The sequence below is a fragment of the Aedes aegypti genome, chromosome 2 (assembly GCF_002204515.2).
Source record: "Aedes aegypti strain LVP_AGWG chromosome 2, AaegL5.0 Primary Assembly, whole genome shotgun sequence".
NCBI lineage: Eukaryota > Metazoa > Arthropoda > Insecta > Diptera > Culicidae > Aedes > Aedes aegypti.
Genome location: NC_035108.1, coordinates 404,485,787 through 404,504,704, shown reverse-complemented (window position 1 = coordinate 404,504,704; position 18,918 = coordinate 404,485,787). Strand labels below are relative to the sequence as shown.

At 36.5% G+C, this 18,918-nt stretch overlaps 1 protein-coding gene across 3 annotated transcripts in view; it reads right to left on the bottom strand.

The window, feature by feature from the left end:
* LOC5571858 (adenylate cyclase type 3) overlaps positions 1-18,223 on the bottom strand; it is a 210,622-nt gene extending 192,399 nt beyond the window's left edge. The window contains exons 1-2 of one of the 3 annotated variants that reach the window (XM_021847233.1): positions 18,130-18,223; positions 10,430-11,422 (exon numbers count right to left, since the gene is read on the bottom strand). The gene's annotated coding sequence lies outside the window, so the exon portion shown is untranslated. The remainder of the gene's footprint in view (positions 1-10,429; positions 11,423-18,129) is intronic. The other 2 variants (XM_021847234.1, XM_021847232.1) reach the window with 2 other exon arrangements.
* Between the last annotated feature and the right edge of the window lie 695 nt (positions 18,224-18,918).

The following is an 18,918-nucleotide window of genomic DNA, read 5'->3' as shown; positions in this document are numbered from 1 at the left end:
CATGGCCTTGAAGAATTGTTGGGTAAGAATTCAAGTTTCTGCCAAAGGTCTTACTAGAATACTTTCAGTCAGGAATCCACCAAAGATCATGCAAGTTTTTCACCGAAAACCTATTATAAAACACAATGAATTTTCGAGCTATTTAATGGAATACTTATAAATAATTGGAAAACCGAATATAGTACTACACCATTTAACTCCACTAGAGTTTGTATCCTTTGACAGATACGCGTGTTTCGACCTCAACTGATTGATATCAAAATTTTCAAAATTAGTTGATAAATAACAGAATAATGTGTACTTCACTGAAGTTAATTTTTTATAATTTGAATATTCACTTTCAAGTTCCTTGGGCCACTTTTAAATGTTAATATTTTTACTCAAATTTTGAGGTTTCTCTTTTTATGTGATTGAAATGTTGATAAATAAGCTGCACCTTAGTAACTATGCATGTCTCTCCCTGGAAGATTTTTTGTCTGAATCTCGTGTAGGTCTCTAGGAGAAATCTCTTGAGTAATTATGCACCATTTACTGGTAGAAAACATCCACTATTGTTGTTATTGAATAATCCTTTAAGAACTTGATGATGTAATCACAGGAAAAATCTCTTAAAGGAACTATCGAAATGCTGAAGACATCCTTAGAAAAGTTTGTGGAGAAATTTCTTTAGAAATTACTACATAATCTCAAGGGTACCTTCAAGAGGAATGCCTGGATGGATTTCCAAAATATATCCTTAAGCAATGCATGTGGAAATCCATGGAAGACCTCCTTTGCGGATCCGTCTTGGTATTACCAAAGAAAGTAGAGACGTTGATTTTTAGATGAGCTTCGACTGAGATTATGTTATTGAAACAATGTGGACTAAGCAGTCTTTAAGAAATTGAAAACGCTAGGTTTTGATTTTTCCCGACGTTTCGGTTCGTTTGGGACCTTTTTGAAAGGTTCGAAAATTTCACTACTATAATCAATTTCAGGTTTTACAAGTAAATTAAAGCATGACATAATTCCAAATTACTACGGTTTTCTAGTCAAGATTTTAGCAAATTCATTAAAATATAAAAATTTTAGATCCTTAAAAATAGTTCCAAACGAATCGAAACGTCGGGAATATCAAAAACTAGCGAAAGACTGCTTGGTCAATATTGTTTCAGGAAAGTAGTGATGGAAATCCAGAACATTTTTCTAGAAGAATCCTTCCGAGAGATAACTTAAGGAATCACTAGAAGAATCATGTGCGGAGTCGTGGAAAACATATTGCTTAAGTTATTTCTGAGTAAATTCCAACCGGGAGTAATTTTTGGAAGGTTATCTGAAGTAATACCCAAAGGAATTCCTAAAAAATGTTATGGAATCCCGTGAGGAACAACTTTTACCTCGATTTTTCTTTTGTAGAAACTCTTTGAAGATTTTTGAAGAAATCTCTATAGAATTGCCTTAAAAACCTTACATAAAATCATAGACTAAAAGAAATCCTCATGAAATACCTGAAAATTACTGGTGAAATTTACAGAGAAATTTATTGAGGAATTCTTAAACTTCAGGAGATAGTCCAGAAGGTAATCTTTGCCAAATACTCAGAGTATTAAAGGATGTACAACCTCTTTTTACGACCGTTATCGGGGAGTCGTAAAACGAAACGGTCGTAAAAAAAATCAGGGTTATAATCATGTTTTTGAAAAATGATACGTCTAGATGTGGAAATACTGATCCGAGATATTCGGCAAAGTTAAAGCATGGGTTGAGAACGTTCCAAAATGGCCGATAAGGTTTTCATAGTTTGGTAATAGATGGCAATACTGCTTGATTATTATCAAAAGAGCCAATTATGTGGGGGTGTGATATGCAAATATAAATACATTTTAAAGGCAACGATACCGAATGTTCACCAAAGTTGAAAGAAGTGTTACAGTCGGCCGAAGCACAAATGAATAATAAAAAAAGATCAAAACCATAAAAATTGAGCGGGATAGAAAAATATAATGCTTAGCAACATAGCAATACTCTTCGACTGTAATCCAGTTTTCCATGAAATTTTGTCGTAGCTGGCAACACGGCTCAAGTGAAATTGCGCCACCAGGCAGTACTAGTGTGCATGCATTGTTTTGCAGGTATCTCAGGATCCTGACCACTTATAAGGATGGCGTCTTCGGCAAAGTTGTTCAGTAGCTCAAGGGCTATTATTATTAAAGTCAAGAGAATCGAGTTTTTGCCACCAGGTGGCGCTAGTGATCATTAAACTTTTGTTTTGCGTAAATCTCAGGATTCTGACTACTTAGAGAGATGGCGTCTTGGGCAAAGTTGAGCTACTCAACAAGTTTTCCGAAGACGCCATATTTCTAAGTGGTCAGGATCCTCAGATAACCGCAATACAAAAGTGTCATGCTCACTAGCGCCGCCTGGTGGTAATATTTTTAAATTCATAGCTTTTACAATAATAGTGCTTGAGCTACTGAACAACTTTGCCGAAAGCGCCATATTTCTTAGTGGTCAGGATCCTGAGTTATACGTAAAACAAAATTTCGATGCTCACTAGCGCTGCCTGGTGGCAGAAATCCGCAGTTCAATAACAACCACATGTTAGCCATCTATTCAACAATTCTGCTGAACATCATGAACCTCTATTTTAAATACTTTTTAAGATATTGATCATTTATAAAAACGGTCGTTAATCTGAATTTCGGCCGTAAAAAAGTGGTCGTAAAAAAAGGGCGTAAAAAGTTGGAGTGAACATTTATCTGCATACCTGGATAAATAAATTTCTTGTGGAAAACCCTTGGAATACAATTTGTTCCGAAAATCACGGAAGATGCTTTTTTTCTGTTTTTAGTGAAATCCTATAAGGGGTTATTTGGAGAAGTTACTGGGATAATATCTTGAAGTTCTCCTAGATTTTGGAGGAATCATTGGAGTAACCGTTGTCAAAATCGAACGCAGGGTGGACTCGATTATCCGGCGACTCGATTATCGGGCGACTCGACTATCCGGAATTTTAGACTCGATTATCCGGAATATGTTTTTTAATATTTTCAGTTTTATGCATATATTTGAGATAATTTATTATTGAAATATACAATATGAATGATTTAGCAGTTTTGGGTGTATGTAGGACAAGGGGGGTTTGAAAAAGGGTTTTTGTGTGTGTGCTGGTCAAAGAACATTTTTTTTCTGAAGACCCCTAATATTCCTAGAAATAAAATAATATAAATAAAATAACTAAAAAAGATAATATTTTATCGTAGATTATTTCTTGGATCGTAGATTTTTCTTTTTCTTTCAGTGATTCGATTATCCGGAGGATTTGATTATCCGGAGTGAAAATAAAATCGATACTCCGGATAATCGAGTCCGAACTGTAGTTCTGAAAAAGTTTTTGCTCTAAATGTTGGTTCCATTCTCAAAAAATGACTGAAAAAAAATGGAAAAATTATTCAAAATATCCCTTAGATGAACTTCGGGAGATATACTTGAAGAATTTTCTGAAGTGTCAACTTGAGTAAAACCTGAAATACGTTGAGAAGCCTATGAAACAAAAAACCGATCAGGGTTTCACTGAAGAAATTCCTTACAGAGACAACTTTGGAGAAATTACTGAAAATATCGTTGTCAAAATCATTGAAACAAGTTTTTTAAAGAAACTATGGAAAAATCAGCAAAATCGTTGCAGTTGTGAAGAGAAGGAGGAGGAAATTTCGAAGTCATTCTTGAATGAAATTCTGAAATAGTTCCTCCGAATAATCCTTGCGAAATGGCTGACAAAACGGTTGGAAGAACCTTAAAAAGGATTGTAGGAAAACTTTCCAAAGGAACTTTAAATGGAAAGCATAGATACATAGTTTGATATCCGTAAAATTTTCTAGGTATTTTCTGGCAAATTTCTCTAACGATATCCATATTGAATTGTTGAAAAACTCCATAAATCCTTTTTAATTATTTATACTGTTTTTCCATTACAGTGACTTCCACGCTTGACAAGATCGCTACAAGCTCTTTGAAGAGTAGTCAGTATAAGAAATTTATTCAATAATATGTACACTTCATCATAAATTCATCCTTAGTAATGCTATTCATTGAATCAAACTTTATCCTAAATATTCAACAGAAATTTCTTGAGGAAGTCCCTAGGATTTTATTAAAAAATACCTTCGGAGGCAATTCCTAAAATAAGCACTCAAAGTATTTATCCAGGAAAATTCTGAGTAATTCTGGAAATAACATAAAAAGGAATTTCTGAAACAACTCTTGGAAAAATGTCTATGATTTCTGCAGGACGAACTCTTGAGAAAACTTCTGCGTACTTCGGCAACTCCTCCTTCTAAATTATCCAGGTGTTTTTTCAGTAACTCCAACTATTGTCCTTTGAGGATTACTCGGAAAACTACAAGTTGTTGCAAAGAAGCACTCGATTAACAACTGATGAACAAACCGCCAGAAGAAGAAGAAAACGAAAATTTTCTGCATTTATCAAAACTTATAAAAATATATAGACACGAAAAAATCCTATACATGATTCGGCTTTTGAAATTTGAACCACGCTTGTCATAGTCTAAATTTAATGTTTCATTGAAATACTTTCTTTAAATAATTCTCCACAGACGGCTTCAATGGATAATACAACCAGAGAGAGAAAAAATCACCATCATCCCCATTTTCTGCTTTGTTACATTTGCGAGTAGAAAGCTATGTGGATTACTTTGCTGAAATCTGACTAGCTTCACGACACGACACCAAAAGTCTGCCTGTCGTTCAAAAATTATATATTCATCAAACTGTGCTAGCGTGATGCTGAAGGATTTACAACTAGCGATTTTTTTTCCTGATGTGTATAGAACTTTGTCCGTACCACTCTTGAAACGTCTGAGAAAATTAATCATAAAGTTAAATTGTTGGAAGTAACGGAATCAGCTTCCATCGGTAAATTCGAGGAGGATGCGGCAGGGAAATCTGATTTTAATTATCGTGTCATGAGTTTTAGGCTGAGCTGGATATGGCTATTAGCTAATTGCTTGGCGAATCAATCAATCAAAATGTTGGCGTGTGACGTATGCTGATTCCGTCCATTCGGGTCTTTTAATACAACTTAGGGTACAGCTTTATGTTCAGCAAATTTTAATGGGCAGCTCCATGATTAACTTTGACATGGGGTATAATTTCGAATATATTTTCTTAAATTTTGCAGAAAGAAGCATGTAAATACGACACATATTTTCCTCAAATATGAGCCTGATATTCAGTGTGCATCGTACCTTCGTGCTGTGCGTACACGAATTCTCTCTGCTCTTGGAAGTTTTCTTAAAAACAACCCAAAGCAATAAAACAGTACTTTTCAGTGCTACAAAAACAGTACTTTTCAGTGCTAAAATTAAAAACGGTATTTGAGTGCTACTAAAACAGTACACAGTCTACTATTGATCCCTTTACGATCCTTGTTTGGACCCGTGCTTTCGATTTTTCGTTGGACCCGTTGGCGAAAGCTAGCGGTGGTTATCCTTCTTGGACACCGTCTTGGGAAGAAACCTCTTTTAGGAGTTCTCGGCTTCTTTCGTTTATTCACTATATATGGTTGCAGCTACAAACAAAAGGAAGAGCAAATCTTTGAATTCACAACTTCCTTCCAAAAAAGTGGGGTTTAAAACTGTAACTAAACGTGGCAAGAATGGAAGAAAGGACGTTTCTCCGGAATGCGAACTTACTTCCAAGGGTGAAATGGTTAATTTTGAAATTGCATCGAAACGAACAATCAGTTTTATGCTTTAGACAAATTAGCCGAACACCAAATCGAAGCAGTTACTAGCCTAGGCTCTTTGATTCAAGTGAGGAAGCATACAGTGCCGCCTATCGTGGTAAGTTGTTTCGAATTTGGGGGATTTAGGCAGGAGATCTTGAAATCCATTAGAGGAATCAAGGTCTCCTTCCAAATCGCAAAGAAAGGGGACTGTCGCGTTTTGCCGGAAACTCTTGAAAATCGCCAACTTCTTCTCAAACATCTTGAAGAGAAAAAGCACAAATGTTTTACTTATGACCACAAAACTGAACCTTTGTTCAAAGTTGTCAAGTGACTATAAGTCACCTGAAGAGATCAAAAATGGAATAAATGATTTACTTGGATTTTCCCCAGTCCTAGTAATCATTATGAAATAGAGAACCCAATCTGGAATTGTTCGGAAAGGGCTTTCTCAAGAATATTATTTAGTTCACTTTAACAAGAAAGATCTAAAAAATGATATTAAAGCTTTAGAAAAAGCTAGACTTGTGTTCGATGTCCGTGTGACATAGGAACCTTTTCAGAAACCTGGAGGAAATTGCCAGAACCCCACTCAGTACCGTCGGTGCCAATAGTAGGGTCATGGTACAAAAAATTGTCGCATGGATGTTAAATGCATGATTTGCAGAGGTTCTTTTCACTCCAAGGACGTCTGTCCATTGAAGGAAGATACCGATAAAGTCATATGCGCCAATTATGGGGGCAATCATAAGTCAAATTTTAGGGCTTGCCCTTCGCGTAGGCGAGTCGTCGAGGCAGATAAACAGTAATATCCGTTACAATAACGGTCGTTTCCGGCATTTCCCTGGTAGAGTATCGAACAATGCTCATTTTTCAGTTAACTATCGCCTGATCAAAAATCATACCCATCAGGAAGATTATAATCATGCTCATTCACAAACTAATTTTAATCCGACGGGTATCCGTTCGATTCGAATGTATCTACCCACGGAAAGTCCTTTGCCGATATTGTAGCAGGTAATTTGAACTGCTTCCCTATTCGTACTATGAGTACCCATTCTACTTGTTTCAAATCAAATGGAAAAAAAAACCTTGCCGCTACAGGTAACATCTACTCCGCCTCTTCGTCTAACGAAAATTCTAACGGAAAATCATCAGATAATGTACCCACTTTAAGTGATATGTCTGCCTCTGATTTTAATGTTCTAACTGAACAATTGAATCTAATGATTGATGCAATGTTCAAAGACACCACTATGACTGAAGCAGTCCGAGTTGGTGTAAAATTTACTAATCAAATTGTTATTGGATTACGTTTTTCTAATGGATCCAATATATAATAATTTAAATATATTAAATTGTAATGCTCGTTCTTTGAATGGTAAAGAGGACGAGCTGTTTATTTTCTTACAGCTAATAACGTACTTATAGCAGTTATTACTGAAACGTATTTGAAACCTGGATCTAAACTTAAAAGAGATCCTAACTTTTTTGATTTCGTAATGATCGACTTGATGCGGCATGTTGGGGAGTTGCTATCATCATTCATAAGCGTATAAAACATCAACTGTTTTCGTCATTTGAAACTTAAATTTTCGAAACTTTAGGTGTTTCTGTTGAAACAAGGCTTGGTAAATATACTTTCAAAGCTGCCTATTTGCCTTTTCAATGCTCTGGGCAGCAAGTTAATTTGCTCCAAACTGACTTGCGAAAATTGACTCGCAATAAGTCCAAATTTTTTGTCATTGGTGACTTAAATGCCAAACATCGACATGGACTAATTCTCAAAGTAATTCCAACGGCAGATATATTTCAATTTAATACCCTGACAGCCCTACATCCCTTCCCTCTTCAAGAAATCCATATACGATTGATTTGGTCTTAACCGACTCTAGTCATCTTTGTAGCCAATTAGTTACTCATGCTGATTTTGATTCTGTTCATGTCCCTGTTACGTTTCAAATATCCCATGAAGCGATTCTCAATCCTTTCAATTATTTTCGAGCCGACTGGAATATACAGTCACCCCACAGTTATGGATCAGCTAAGGGTCAATTTTTAGAATAAAATATGATTACAAATCATGGTGACCTTGTACAAAACAAAATTACCCGCCTGGCTATGCCGAATATAGTTGTTTTCGAGAAAACACATAAAAAATCTCGATTATTTACGAGAAAGTGTCGATTACGATAGTAATTTCAAACGTTGTCCATCCCACAGATGTGGATCAGTGGAACAGGAGGGTCCTTATTATGGATCAAATCGACTCATATTATGGATCAAAACACTATAAAAGCAATTTATCTGTGAAGTAAACGAATGGTGTGTTAGTGAAAGTATACGTTCCGGCGTTTCTTTCGGAATCGTCTTATTGTTGTTTCATAACTGTGGTACGAGTTTCAATGCCCCACAGTTATGAATCAACGATTCTATGAATACGGATAATATTTTATTTCATACGAACGAATAAAATATGCTAGAAGATATTATGATTGATTGCAATGCTGTACAGATTTATGGTTCACGTAGATAAAATGTGTTCTGCGTAATTGCAGCTCTATTGGATGATATATTCTCCGTTTAAGCCAACTTTGATCCATATCTGTGTGCGATCCATAACTGTGGGGTGACTGTATATGAAACATATATTGGCTCTAACCTGGATGTTAACATTTCTTTACGAACAAAACTTGATTTAACCAATGCTCGTGAAACTTTAACAAATTCCATTGTTGAACCCAGGAGCATTGCAATTCCAAAATTTGAATCCGTGATTATAGACGATAATCTTAAACTCTTGAACCGTCTTAAAAACGCACAATTAAAGAGCGCACAATTTTTAAAGACAATTTACATCGTCTTCAGCACATAGGCTGCACAGACTGAACGATCACTAACATTAGGCAACGGACAACACGAAACACCCAGCAGCCCAGTGATGAATTTTTCGTTCGACGAAAAGTTTTCACCGACTGGAGCGGGAATAGAACCCACACTTCGTGGCACCATACACCCAGACGACTGACGCCGCTAACCGCAGGGCCACGAAGCCCAATTAATTTAGGACTTACTAGTCCAATAGAAAATAAAGTTACTCAGGACTTCGAAAATATTCTCAATCAAGAGAACGTTTTCAAAAATTCCTGGGAGACTGATTTGGAAGAAGTGAGAACTATTATTAAAAAATTCAAAAATATTAAAGCTCCTGGCGATGATGAAGTTTTCTACATCCTCATCAAGAAACTTCCAGAAAGTATTTGATCATTCTTAGTTGATATATTTAACAAATGTTTTCAGATAGCATATTTTCCTGACAAACGGAAAAATGCTAAGGTTGTACCAATTTTAAAACCAGACAAAAATCCTGCAGAAGCTTCTAGGTATCGATCAATCAGCTTGCTTTCCTCAATCAGTAATTTTTTTTAAAAGGTTATTTTGAGCAAAATGGCAATCCCCATCAACAAAATTTTAATTTTTGCCAGTGAACAGTTTGGATTCCGCTTCTTCTTCTTTCTGGCATTACGTCCCTACTGGGACAGAGCCTGCTTCTCAGCTTAGTGTTCTTATGAGCACTTCCACAGTTATTAACTGAAAGCTTACTGTTCCAATGACCATTTTTGCATGCGTATATCGTGTGGCAGGTACGAAGATACTCTATGCCCTGGGAAGTCGAGACAATTTCCAACCCGAAAAGATCCTCGACCGGTGGGATTCGAACCCACGACCCTCAGCTTGGTCTTGCTGAATAACTGCGCGTTTACCGCTACGGCTATCTGGTCCCGCTATGGACATTCAATCACTCATCAACTTTTACGTGTAACAAATTTGATTCGTTGCATCAAATCTGGAGGCTATTCTACTTGTCTTGCTCTTCTAGACATAGAAAAGCCATTCGACTGTGGCATGAAGGCTTGATTGTAACATTAAAAAAACTTTAATTTTCCGACATACATTGTTAGATTAGTTCAAAGTTATCTGTCAAATCGTACACTTCAGGTTAATTATCAGAACTCCAGGTCTGAAAGACTTCCTGAAAGAGCTGGTGTATCTTAAGTCAGTATTTTGGGACAAATATTATACAATTATTCACATCTGACTTACCTGAGTAACCTCAGAGATGTTAAAAATCCTTGTTTGCGGATGACACAGGCCTCTCCGCCAAAGGACGAAGCCTGCGTGTCATCTGTAGTCGATTGCAAAAATGTTTGAATATATTTTCTTCATATTTGCAAAAATGGAAGATTTCTCCTAATGCTTCCAAAACTCAACTAATAATATTCCCACATAAACCAAAAGCTCTTTATTTGAAACCTTCAAGCAGACATGTTGTCACGATGAGAGGGGTTCCAATAAATTGATCAGATGCTCATGCTAGATAAAAGTTTTACTTTAAAAAAGTGCATTATAATAATCACATCACACAAGTTTATTCAAATAGCCTGTAAAATATCAAAATTACTATGATAACCCAAGTAATCGAATAGCACTTTAATTCGTTCTCTGTGCTAGTATAAGGCTATTACAGACCTAACATGCCCTATATTAGCCATATGATAGCCCTTTAAAACCAAAAAGGCAAATTAGCGAACTAGAGGCTACTTGGGAAAAGAAATAGAATATGTTGTAAACAATAGGATAATTAAATGAATGTCATGTTTGAAATGTTTCTAATAAAAATTTGGTTCTTCAAACTTAGCTTACCTGTTCACTCGAGTTGTGTCTCTTCAAAAAAATCTAAATGCCATCTTCAGTCGCACTGTCCCTGAAATTGTCCGGGACTCCCCATATTCCACCAAAAATTGCACTCCAGCGTCGCTAATAGTGTAGGAGCTTCTTCTTCAACAATTGCCTCAGAACAGTAAATTATTCCCAAAACATACACTCTTACTTTCCCACGGCAACTGTGAATCGTCGTCACGACTGAGAGGGAAATTTCTCAAAACCGAAGCAATATTGATTATTTTTCTCATTAGGCACATGCTACACGACAAGGGCTTTTCTTGCTTTCAATGGCACACTCCCACCGACACACAGACACCACCAAAAACCCAGCTTTGCTGTTCACCTTTCGGACGGAAAGTTGATTTCACGGTAGACTTACATTCATAAGGGACATTCTCCACCATATCTTCACTATCCGTAGAATGCTAAGCCTTTGTTCGCCAGTGTTGCACTCTTTGTTACTGCCATCAGAACCAATGGAAATGCACTGCAGCCCAGCCACTCTTGAAACATCATCCGAAGACGGCCGACAGATCCGTTTAGTCTCTCACTCTGGTAGGACTCTCCCAAGCTCCCACAACTCCCACTCACGTCGGAGATCTCACCAGGTTCCTAACATCCCAAAACAACCTGATTACGTAACCCAGTTTCCCAATCACCGGAAATGCACTCGGATGCACACCGCGCCAGAGCAACACGACGCGGGGCATTACTTTTTGATGGCACCATTAGGAATCAGCGTGGCGTGCAGCGGGTCCTCCGTCCAGCGCCGACAAAAATCGCCAACAAGCATCGAAAGTCTACTCAGCGAACCATCGACCATCCCTGCAAAGCCGGATGAGGGCGAAACTTTGGCGTCTCGTTCACTCTCGCAGTTGGTTTCTCCCAGTGTTGCTACATAGGACTATAGCTTCTATCCTGTCCGAAAGGCTTGCCACTGGCGTGCACAGCAAGTAGGGGCTATTTAAGAAGCTAGAAAAAAGTAATTCTCGTGAAACCAATCGCTGACTGTTCCTTAGAATAGGATAAAACCAATGAAAGAGCATTTTGGTTGACTCAAATTGGTGAAACTTGCGTTATTCAGCATTTTAATCAGATCGCTAAAATGCTTGGCTATTTTAGCTATTTAGCCACTATTTTGTATTAAATTAGAAATCCCTTTTTGTCTAAGTTCTTCTTGAATCTCGAGGCCTACAGCAGACAGTAGAGAAAGTACTGAGTTTAAATAGCTACAAAAACTAAATAAGCAATGGTGTACACCAATTGAAATGTAAGCTTTCCAAAAATAGTGTTTTCCAATCATATCTGAGTTACAAAGCCTTTTAACCACCCGCAAACATTATGCGGCCCCAAGAAAATAAATCTTGAAGAGCGTTTATCCTTCAATAGTTAATTTATCAGAATAAAAAATATGTCTGTCATAGTGGCAAACATAAATTTGTAAGCTAGCATCTATTTTCAGATAAATTTTATTAATTCTGGGGAAATGCAGTACAGCGAGTACAGAGTTGAGAGTGTGATTTTCATGAAACTTTTTCCACAGGCAGGGCTCATCAATATATGAATAAAAAACAAATGGAGAAAAATTCAGGGTCGCCTATTTTCCCGGAAAACTCAGTTGAAAATTTTTTGTGTTCCCCTGAAAAATCATAACTCAAGAACGAAGCATCATACAAACAAAGTTTTTTTTATGAAAATGACAGCAAATTTTCTCAGGAACAAAAAAAAATATTAACTGGAAAAAGTTTTCCACAAAATTTTTCACCGTTGAGAAAATTCGTAAAGAAAAGCCGGAAAAACTATGATCCAACTCGTGGAAAATTTTCAAAACAATATTTTTGAGAAGATAATTTCATAAGCTTTAATCGCTGAAATTTTTGAAATGTACTTTTTTTCGTTTTTGAGTTATGGCCAATTTTGTAAAAAAAAAGTGCAAATGTGCCATTTTGAGCCTTTTCTTTGGAAAATCATAACTCAAGAGAGAAGCATCGTAGAAACAAAGTTTTTTTATGAAAATGAAAGCAAAAATCTCAGGAACAAAAAAAAATATTTACTGGAAAAAGTTTTTCACAAAATTTTCCACCGTTGAGAAAATTTGTAAAGAAAAGCCGGACAAACTATGCTCGTGGAAAATTTTCAAGTGACCCTTCGGCCCACTTTGTACGGAAATAAAAAAATCCCCATGAGTCTTCTGAAATTTGTGTAAGGCTTGTCACGCTTGGTTTGACATAATTTGTGCATGACCCATTATTAAAATACCCTCGGTAGATTAAAATCATTTTTACTGCACGGACTATTATCCAAATGCTTCTTCGATGCGAATTGACTCCTGTGTGAAAGGAGTATAAAAAATATGTTACATATTTTATAACTCCATTTGTCCCTGTTTTCCCTTTTTTTTTTGGCTGATCCAGTTTTGTGACAGAAAATATTCCGTCTTTTTCATTTACTATATTCCTTACCCAAATTACCAATGAGCACTTACACCAGTATTCCTTCAGCATTATATGGATTTGTACAACAAGGCATTAAAAGCTTCTTCGTCAATACTGGTTTTGACGAAAAAACGGGCTGGTTTAATGCAACAAATTCAGAAACGTTGCATCTGACTGTCAAAAAAGTGTAACGCCTCTGTGGAGAGCGAAACACAACATAAACATGGTATATCACCTTCTCTCTATTTTCAACGTTGCTTTTTGTATTTCGAAATCGTTTGGGTTTTTTTTTAATAGGGTGCAGAACCACTTGGGCACTTCCATGATTCACTTTGGCATGGGAGGTTTTTCTCGGCTGAATTGTCTGAAACTTTACAATAATAAGCACATCACTACACGACGCATGTTGTGGCCAAATATGAGCTCTGTAGCTTTAAAAAAAACCACTTCCGAAGTGAATCAAAAGTGCCATGTGTATTAAAAATTAGGGTGGCGAATACTAGACCACTTGCACCAGTATCAGCCACGATTTTAATTTCGGCTCCTGAATTCGCCACCTACGTTGATTTCTTACGGAGGGTGGCGAATCAGGAACACCATGGCGGAAAATAAGTGCAAAGGAGTAAACATTTTAAGGAAAATGATTTTTTCCTATTATTTTCTGAGAAAATTTTGCGATTTTCAAGAATGTTTTCGTATCATCTTAAAGCAATTTAGCGAATACTAAACAATTGGCAACCATATATGTCGTAAAACGATATATAATCCGGGTTGGCGAATAACTGGTACATGGCAAATACCTGTACACCTTCTCTATAACAAGCCATCGAATGTCAAAAACGCAACATAATTGAAGCATAAGTGTAAAAGAGTCAGAGTAACATATATCCTTAATTCCTTTTAATCAGCGTTTATTCAGCAACAAAAAAGCGTTTTTAATTCACTGAATCAAAACTAGTCCGTGCAGTTAAAATGCCTCCCAACAATCACAAGTGGTTTCAAATAGCAGTGCTCATCCCAAGAAACAATTTTGGGCGATTAATAAACATATCAGCTTAACTAGTGCTTTATAACAGCTGTAACTGGTGAACAAAAGTATATGTTATATAAAGAGATGATCGAATGTTGCATACATTCTAAGAAGCACTTTAGTTCCTCACTTTCATGTTATTTCAGAAGCTAGTTGAACCAAGGTTGAAATAACGTTGATTGATAGTTTAGTTTGGTTGTTTAATGGCTTCTCTATAATACTAGAAGATGAAGTGTTTCTATCCATTCAGATATTGTTGTTCCATATGTGACAAAAAGCCGAATGACAAGCTTTTTCAATATCAATATTTCACTTGTTTTGTCACTTTTTCAGCAATACTTACATGGCTCAGAACTGCTGCAAAGATAAACATATATTTGCGTTTAAATACATTGAACTCAACCATTGCTCGTAATCGAAAAACTCTTCAACATACAAGTATCAACCAACTTCCCCAAACTGGTATTTAAGAACAGTTTCTCAAAGCTGTTTTATTTAGCTGTCAGTTGTTTATCAATTGTCTTAGCTGAAATGAAACTATTATGGAAACTATTATGCAGGCGTTATTCGCCCAGAAATGGAGAATCTATTCAATAACAACTGATTTATTAACGTAATATGGTACATGTTTATTCAATGATCTTAACTCGGCTATTCAACAGTAGTTACCGTAATCCGGGGTATCATTGATCAGCGGGGTAACATTGATCGGAATGACTCACCTCATCAAAAGTTCGTATTATCATTTATTGATGAAACATTTTCAAATCATGAATGGTGCTTCTCTTTCTTATATTCATAAGCTAATAAAAGTTAATAGTCTTGTAAAAATTGTGTTTACCTTATGCGTGAATTTGTCAACTTTTCGAAATAATAATTTTAATTGTTAAGGATGACGCTACCGAAGATTCATTTTCATTTTCAAACGAAATATTGAAGAAACATTCAGAAAAATGATCAATGTTACCCCGGATTACGGTACATTATAAATAGATTCTACAATGCGTATTCAACATTTAATCCACCAATTATCCATCAAACATCCAGAAATGCTTATTCATCATTTGTCTAACAGGGTTGTATGACGAATAATTACTAAATTGTTGAAGAAAAGTTGTAGAAGTCATTATTACCTATGATCACCGTTATCCAAATAAATAGTCAACGTACAGTTTCAATTCAACTGCATGCTTTTATAAGGCGATTATTCGTCTGTCATGAAACTGTAATAAAGCTGATAGCTTTGATAAGTTGCGTTTAATGGTGTTTATATACACCGAAGGCAAGCAAAACACTTAGACGATGTTTAAGCAACATATTCACAATGAGATGTTCGATTAGCTTATTATATCTTTAAGTATTGCTTTAAACCCGCTGATGTATGTAACCTTGGTTGGAGCAGTGGAGATGCATGCACCTGTAAATTGGAAGGTCCTGGGTTCAAGGTCCGGCATCACAATAATGTTTAATTAATTGAAATTTAATAATAATGTGTCAAATTCTAGGTACATCGATTTGAGTGTGTAATAAAGTGTACAAATAAATACGAATATTTTGCTATTTCAATCATAAAAAAATGTTGAAGAAACATCGAAGAAACCTTTTTTGGTGCGTTTATACAATCAATTCTATAAATAAATATGATATCCATTTCAGTCGAACAAAGCTCCAAAACAGACTGTCTTCAGCATGTTTTTCCGTTGAGCTAATGCTGAACAAAGCCTACTATTTTGTATACTTGTAATCATAAGTAAGAATGGCATCAACAACTTTTCTTCAACAGTTTAGAAATAACATGTCATGGAATCCTGTTCAATAAATGCTGAACAAGCATTTCTTATGTCATATGGAAACCTGGCGGTTAAAATGTTTAATAAACGTTGTCGTTGCTTCTTATAACGTCAATATTGTTGAACAGCCAAGGTAAGATAATTGAATAAACATGTATTATATAACGTTATTAAAATGGTTGTTGTTGAATAGATTCTCCATTTCTGGGCGAATGCGTGTCCGTTTTAATTTTATGCAATGCTTGAAAATGAAACTAAGATCGTTCTTGAATTTAATCATATGTTATTCCTAGCATATTTGCCATTTAATCCTTTGCAGATTTTTCCACCTTTCTGGAGAAATCTCCAGAAAACATTCTCGGGTCCCTTGTGATGATCCACAGGATTGAAAACAAAATAACATTTATTCCTGTTCAAAAAAGATGAACACCATTTTCATAGTAAAAATTTAACAAACAAAAAAGTAAATTGTGAATAGCGAAAAAATATCCATCGATTCAAAAGTATCCGACTAAGTTAAGTGTTAGATAGTATATACTTTCTCTCACATATAAATACCATCCTTATTTAATTGTAAAAATAATTATGTTTCTAGAGGTTTTATTGGAAAATGCAAAATGTACAAGAAAAAAAACATGAACATTTGCATTAGAAGACAAACATCGATGAATTTCAGCGGTATTTCCTCAATGGCTATACCTTTTTAACATCCCAGACAACCAGAAGTCGCATAACAGCTTACGAACAAAGTCGTTTATTTATACAAATTGCATCACACCCGCACTACATGGTGGATGAAATCGTTTGATTGATGGGTTTTCTCGCATAAAACGTTATTTTCTGAGTTCATATGTACATTTTGTTTCGTTCCGTATACTCATACAAAGTTAGTCGGATCAATCCGTAGCAGCTGTCAAATGAACTTTGTTATCATAAATTAAGTCGTATATGAGTACAGATTGATTCGCAATAAAATCGATACACTCGCATTACATGCCATTTTTCATCATATAAAAATGCACGTATATCGCCTCCACATTTGTACGTATAAGGCCTTTTCGCACCATCTTATACGTGAAACTTTCCACATATAAGCATCGCATAACGCAAAAGGTGATTCCATTATATGTACATTCTGGTTATCTGGGATGCTATTAGGGGCAGAAATAAATTGTATAAAAATGAGTAACAACGTTGCCTACAGCGATGTCACGATTTCATTCAATCACAGTCATTTTTCAAGGTAAATTCAGAGGCTTGTACAATGTCAAAGGTAGGTAACCGATACTTGAAACAAAAGGAAAGATTGTGGTAGTAAAAGGTATTCATTTTCAGTAAGTGCACTAATTATTCTTCTCTCTAACAATACGTCCTAACTTAAATATATCCTGCTTCTTAGATTAGCTCAGCTTGACTGAGAGCTTTCTTTGCCAAATAACCATTTTGCCTGCGCATATCGTGTGGCAAACACGAAAATACCCCCTGTCCTGGGAAGTCGAGATAATTTTAGTTACAAAAAGGTCCTCGACCGGCGGGATTCGAACCCAGCTTGGTCTTGCTGAATTGTTGCGCGTCTACTGTAATACGCCCATACTGTAATTTTGTTTGATACACTAAAATTTAAATATTAGATTATAAGTATGTATATTTTCGTCAAAATTGCAGCTTTATAGTTTTATTACTGTTTGCGTTTGACGTGCAAATCCAGTTCAACTGGGCTTCAAATGCGGTAACACAAAGTAACCAAAGGATATTTAGCAACCATGATCGATATCAACGCTAACCTAGCAATAAAAATGAATCCTTGACTTCGCCTTCCTTATTAAAAATCTTATCGCATTTGGTGTTTCCGCATTTGATATTTGCATTTCAAACGCTCACAGCAATATTTGAGCGAACAGGCTAAATATTACGATGCACGATGTTCTTTCAATCGCGTTCAAGGCCTCCAACAAACGTAAAAATCTCTAAAATAATGTCTCATCAAGTATGACCCTGGAAACTCTACTTTTCCACTGCCAGCAATCCCAAACGCATACCTTGCCAATGGCACTTTCAGTAGTTTTCTCCTTTTAATGGACAAGAATGCATTTGATTCACTATTCCAATCCAAAAGAACCTAAACATTTCAACAGCACCAATCGACCGAACCGTGTGCACGCCAGTGTACCTTAATCACCCCCTCTCCACGTTACCGAACCATCGCCACAATGCTCTTAGCAAACACTCACTGGCAAAACTCTTTCAACCTATTTGAGCCAGACTAGGTGTTCGGCTCTGGCTGCTAATGCATATGCTAGTTGTTGTTGGATTTATTCTTTTTTCGGGTTGGTTTGAGCTTCAACTACCCCCGGGGGTCAAGCCAAGCCAACATCATTGAGATGGTATTAGTAGTAGTAGTAACAATAGTAGTAGTAGTAGTACCGTCAGTATAGTCAGCAATATACCAGGACAACGACCGAACGGCGCGAAACCTCCTACCAGGAGCGACCAGTTGCTTGCGACCGACGAGCCCGAACTTCACTCACAGACTGACGGAACTGGCCCGAATGGATCCAGGTCTGGACCTGTAGCCGAGAGTCCTTGAATGGCACCACTCACACACGATTGCTCAATGTCAAACATTCTCCCTTGGGCGCACTCACTCTCAGTCTGGGGGTGGTGTGGAGTTCTCTTCCGAATATCACGCCTGGAGAGGAGTGGATTTTCCACTCGTACACATCGTGGAAAGATTTTCCCGCGTTTTTCCAAAGAGAGTATGTTGGTTCGTGGTTACCATGGTCATTGTATACAAACAATGACCCATACAGCTGAAGTCGAGTCCCATTCAAAGACTGTCGATACAAGGGTGGGACACTTATCTGAATGGTGAATGCAGGGGAATGCTGGACAAAATATAGGCATTTAGCACCAACTAAACAAACTTTGCACAATGATCCGAATCGACAACTAAGCACCAAAAAATAGTTTTCTCTGTTTTCGTTGGTTTTAGACGTATGATGTCTTCAGAGAAGCTTTGCATCTTCTTAGAAAAAGGTTAATACACGAAGAAACAAATACAGTGACCCCACGCACTTGAATCACCCACAATTTATGAATCAGCTGATTTCAAAAGGTAAAATTATTATCAAACTTATCACAAAACATCACAGAATCATTTTTACTGATAAGCAACTCATAGTGTGCAGCCATTTCAAGGCTTTTTATCTCAGT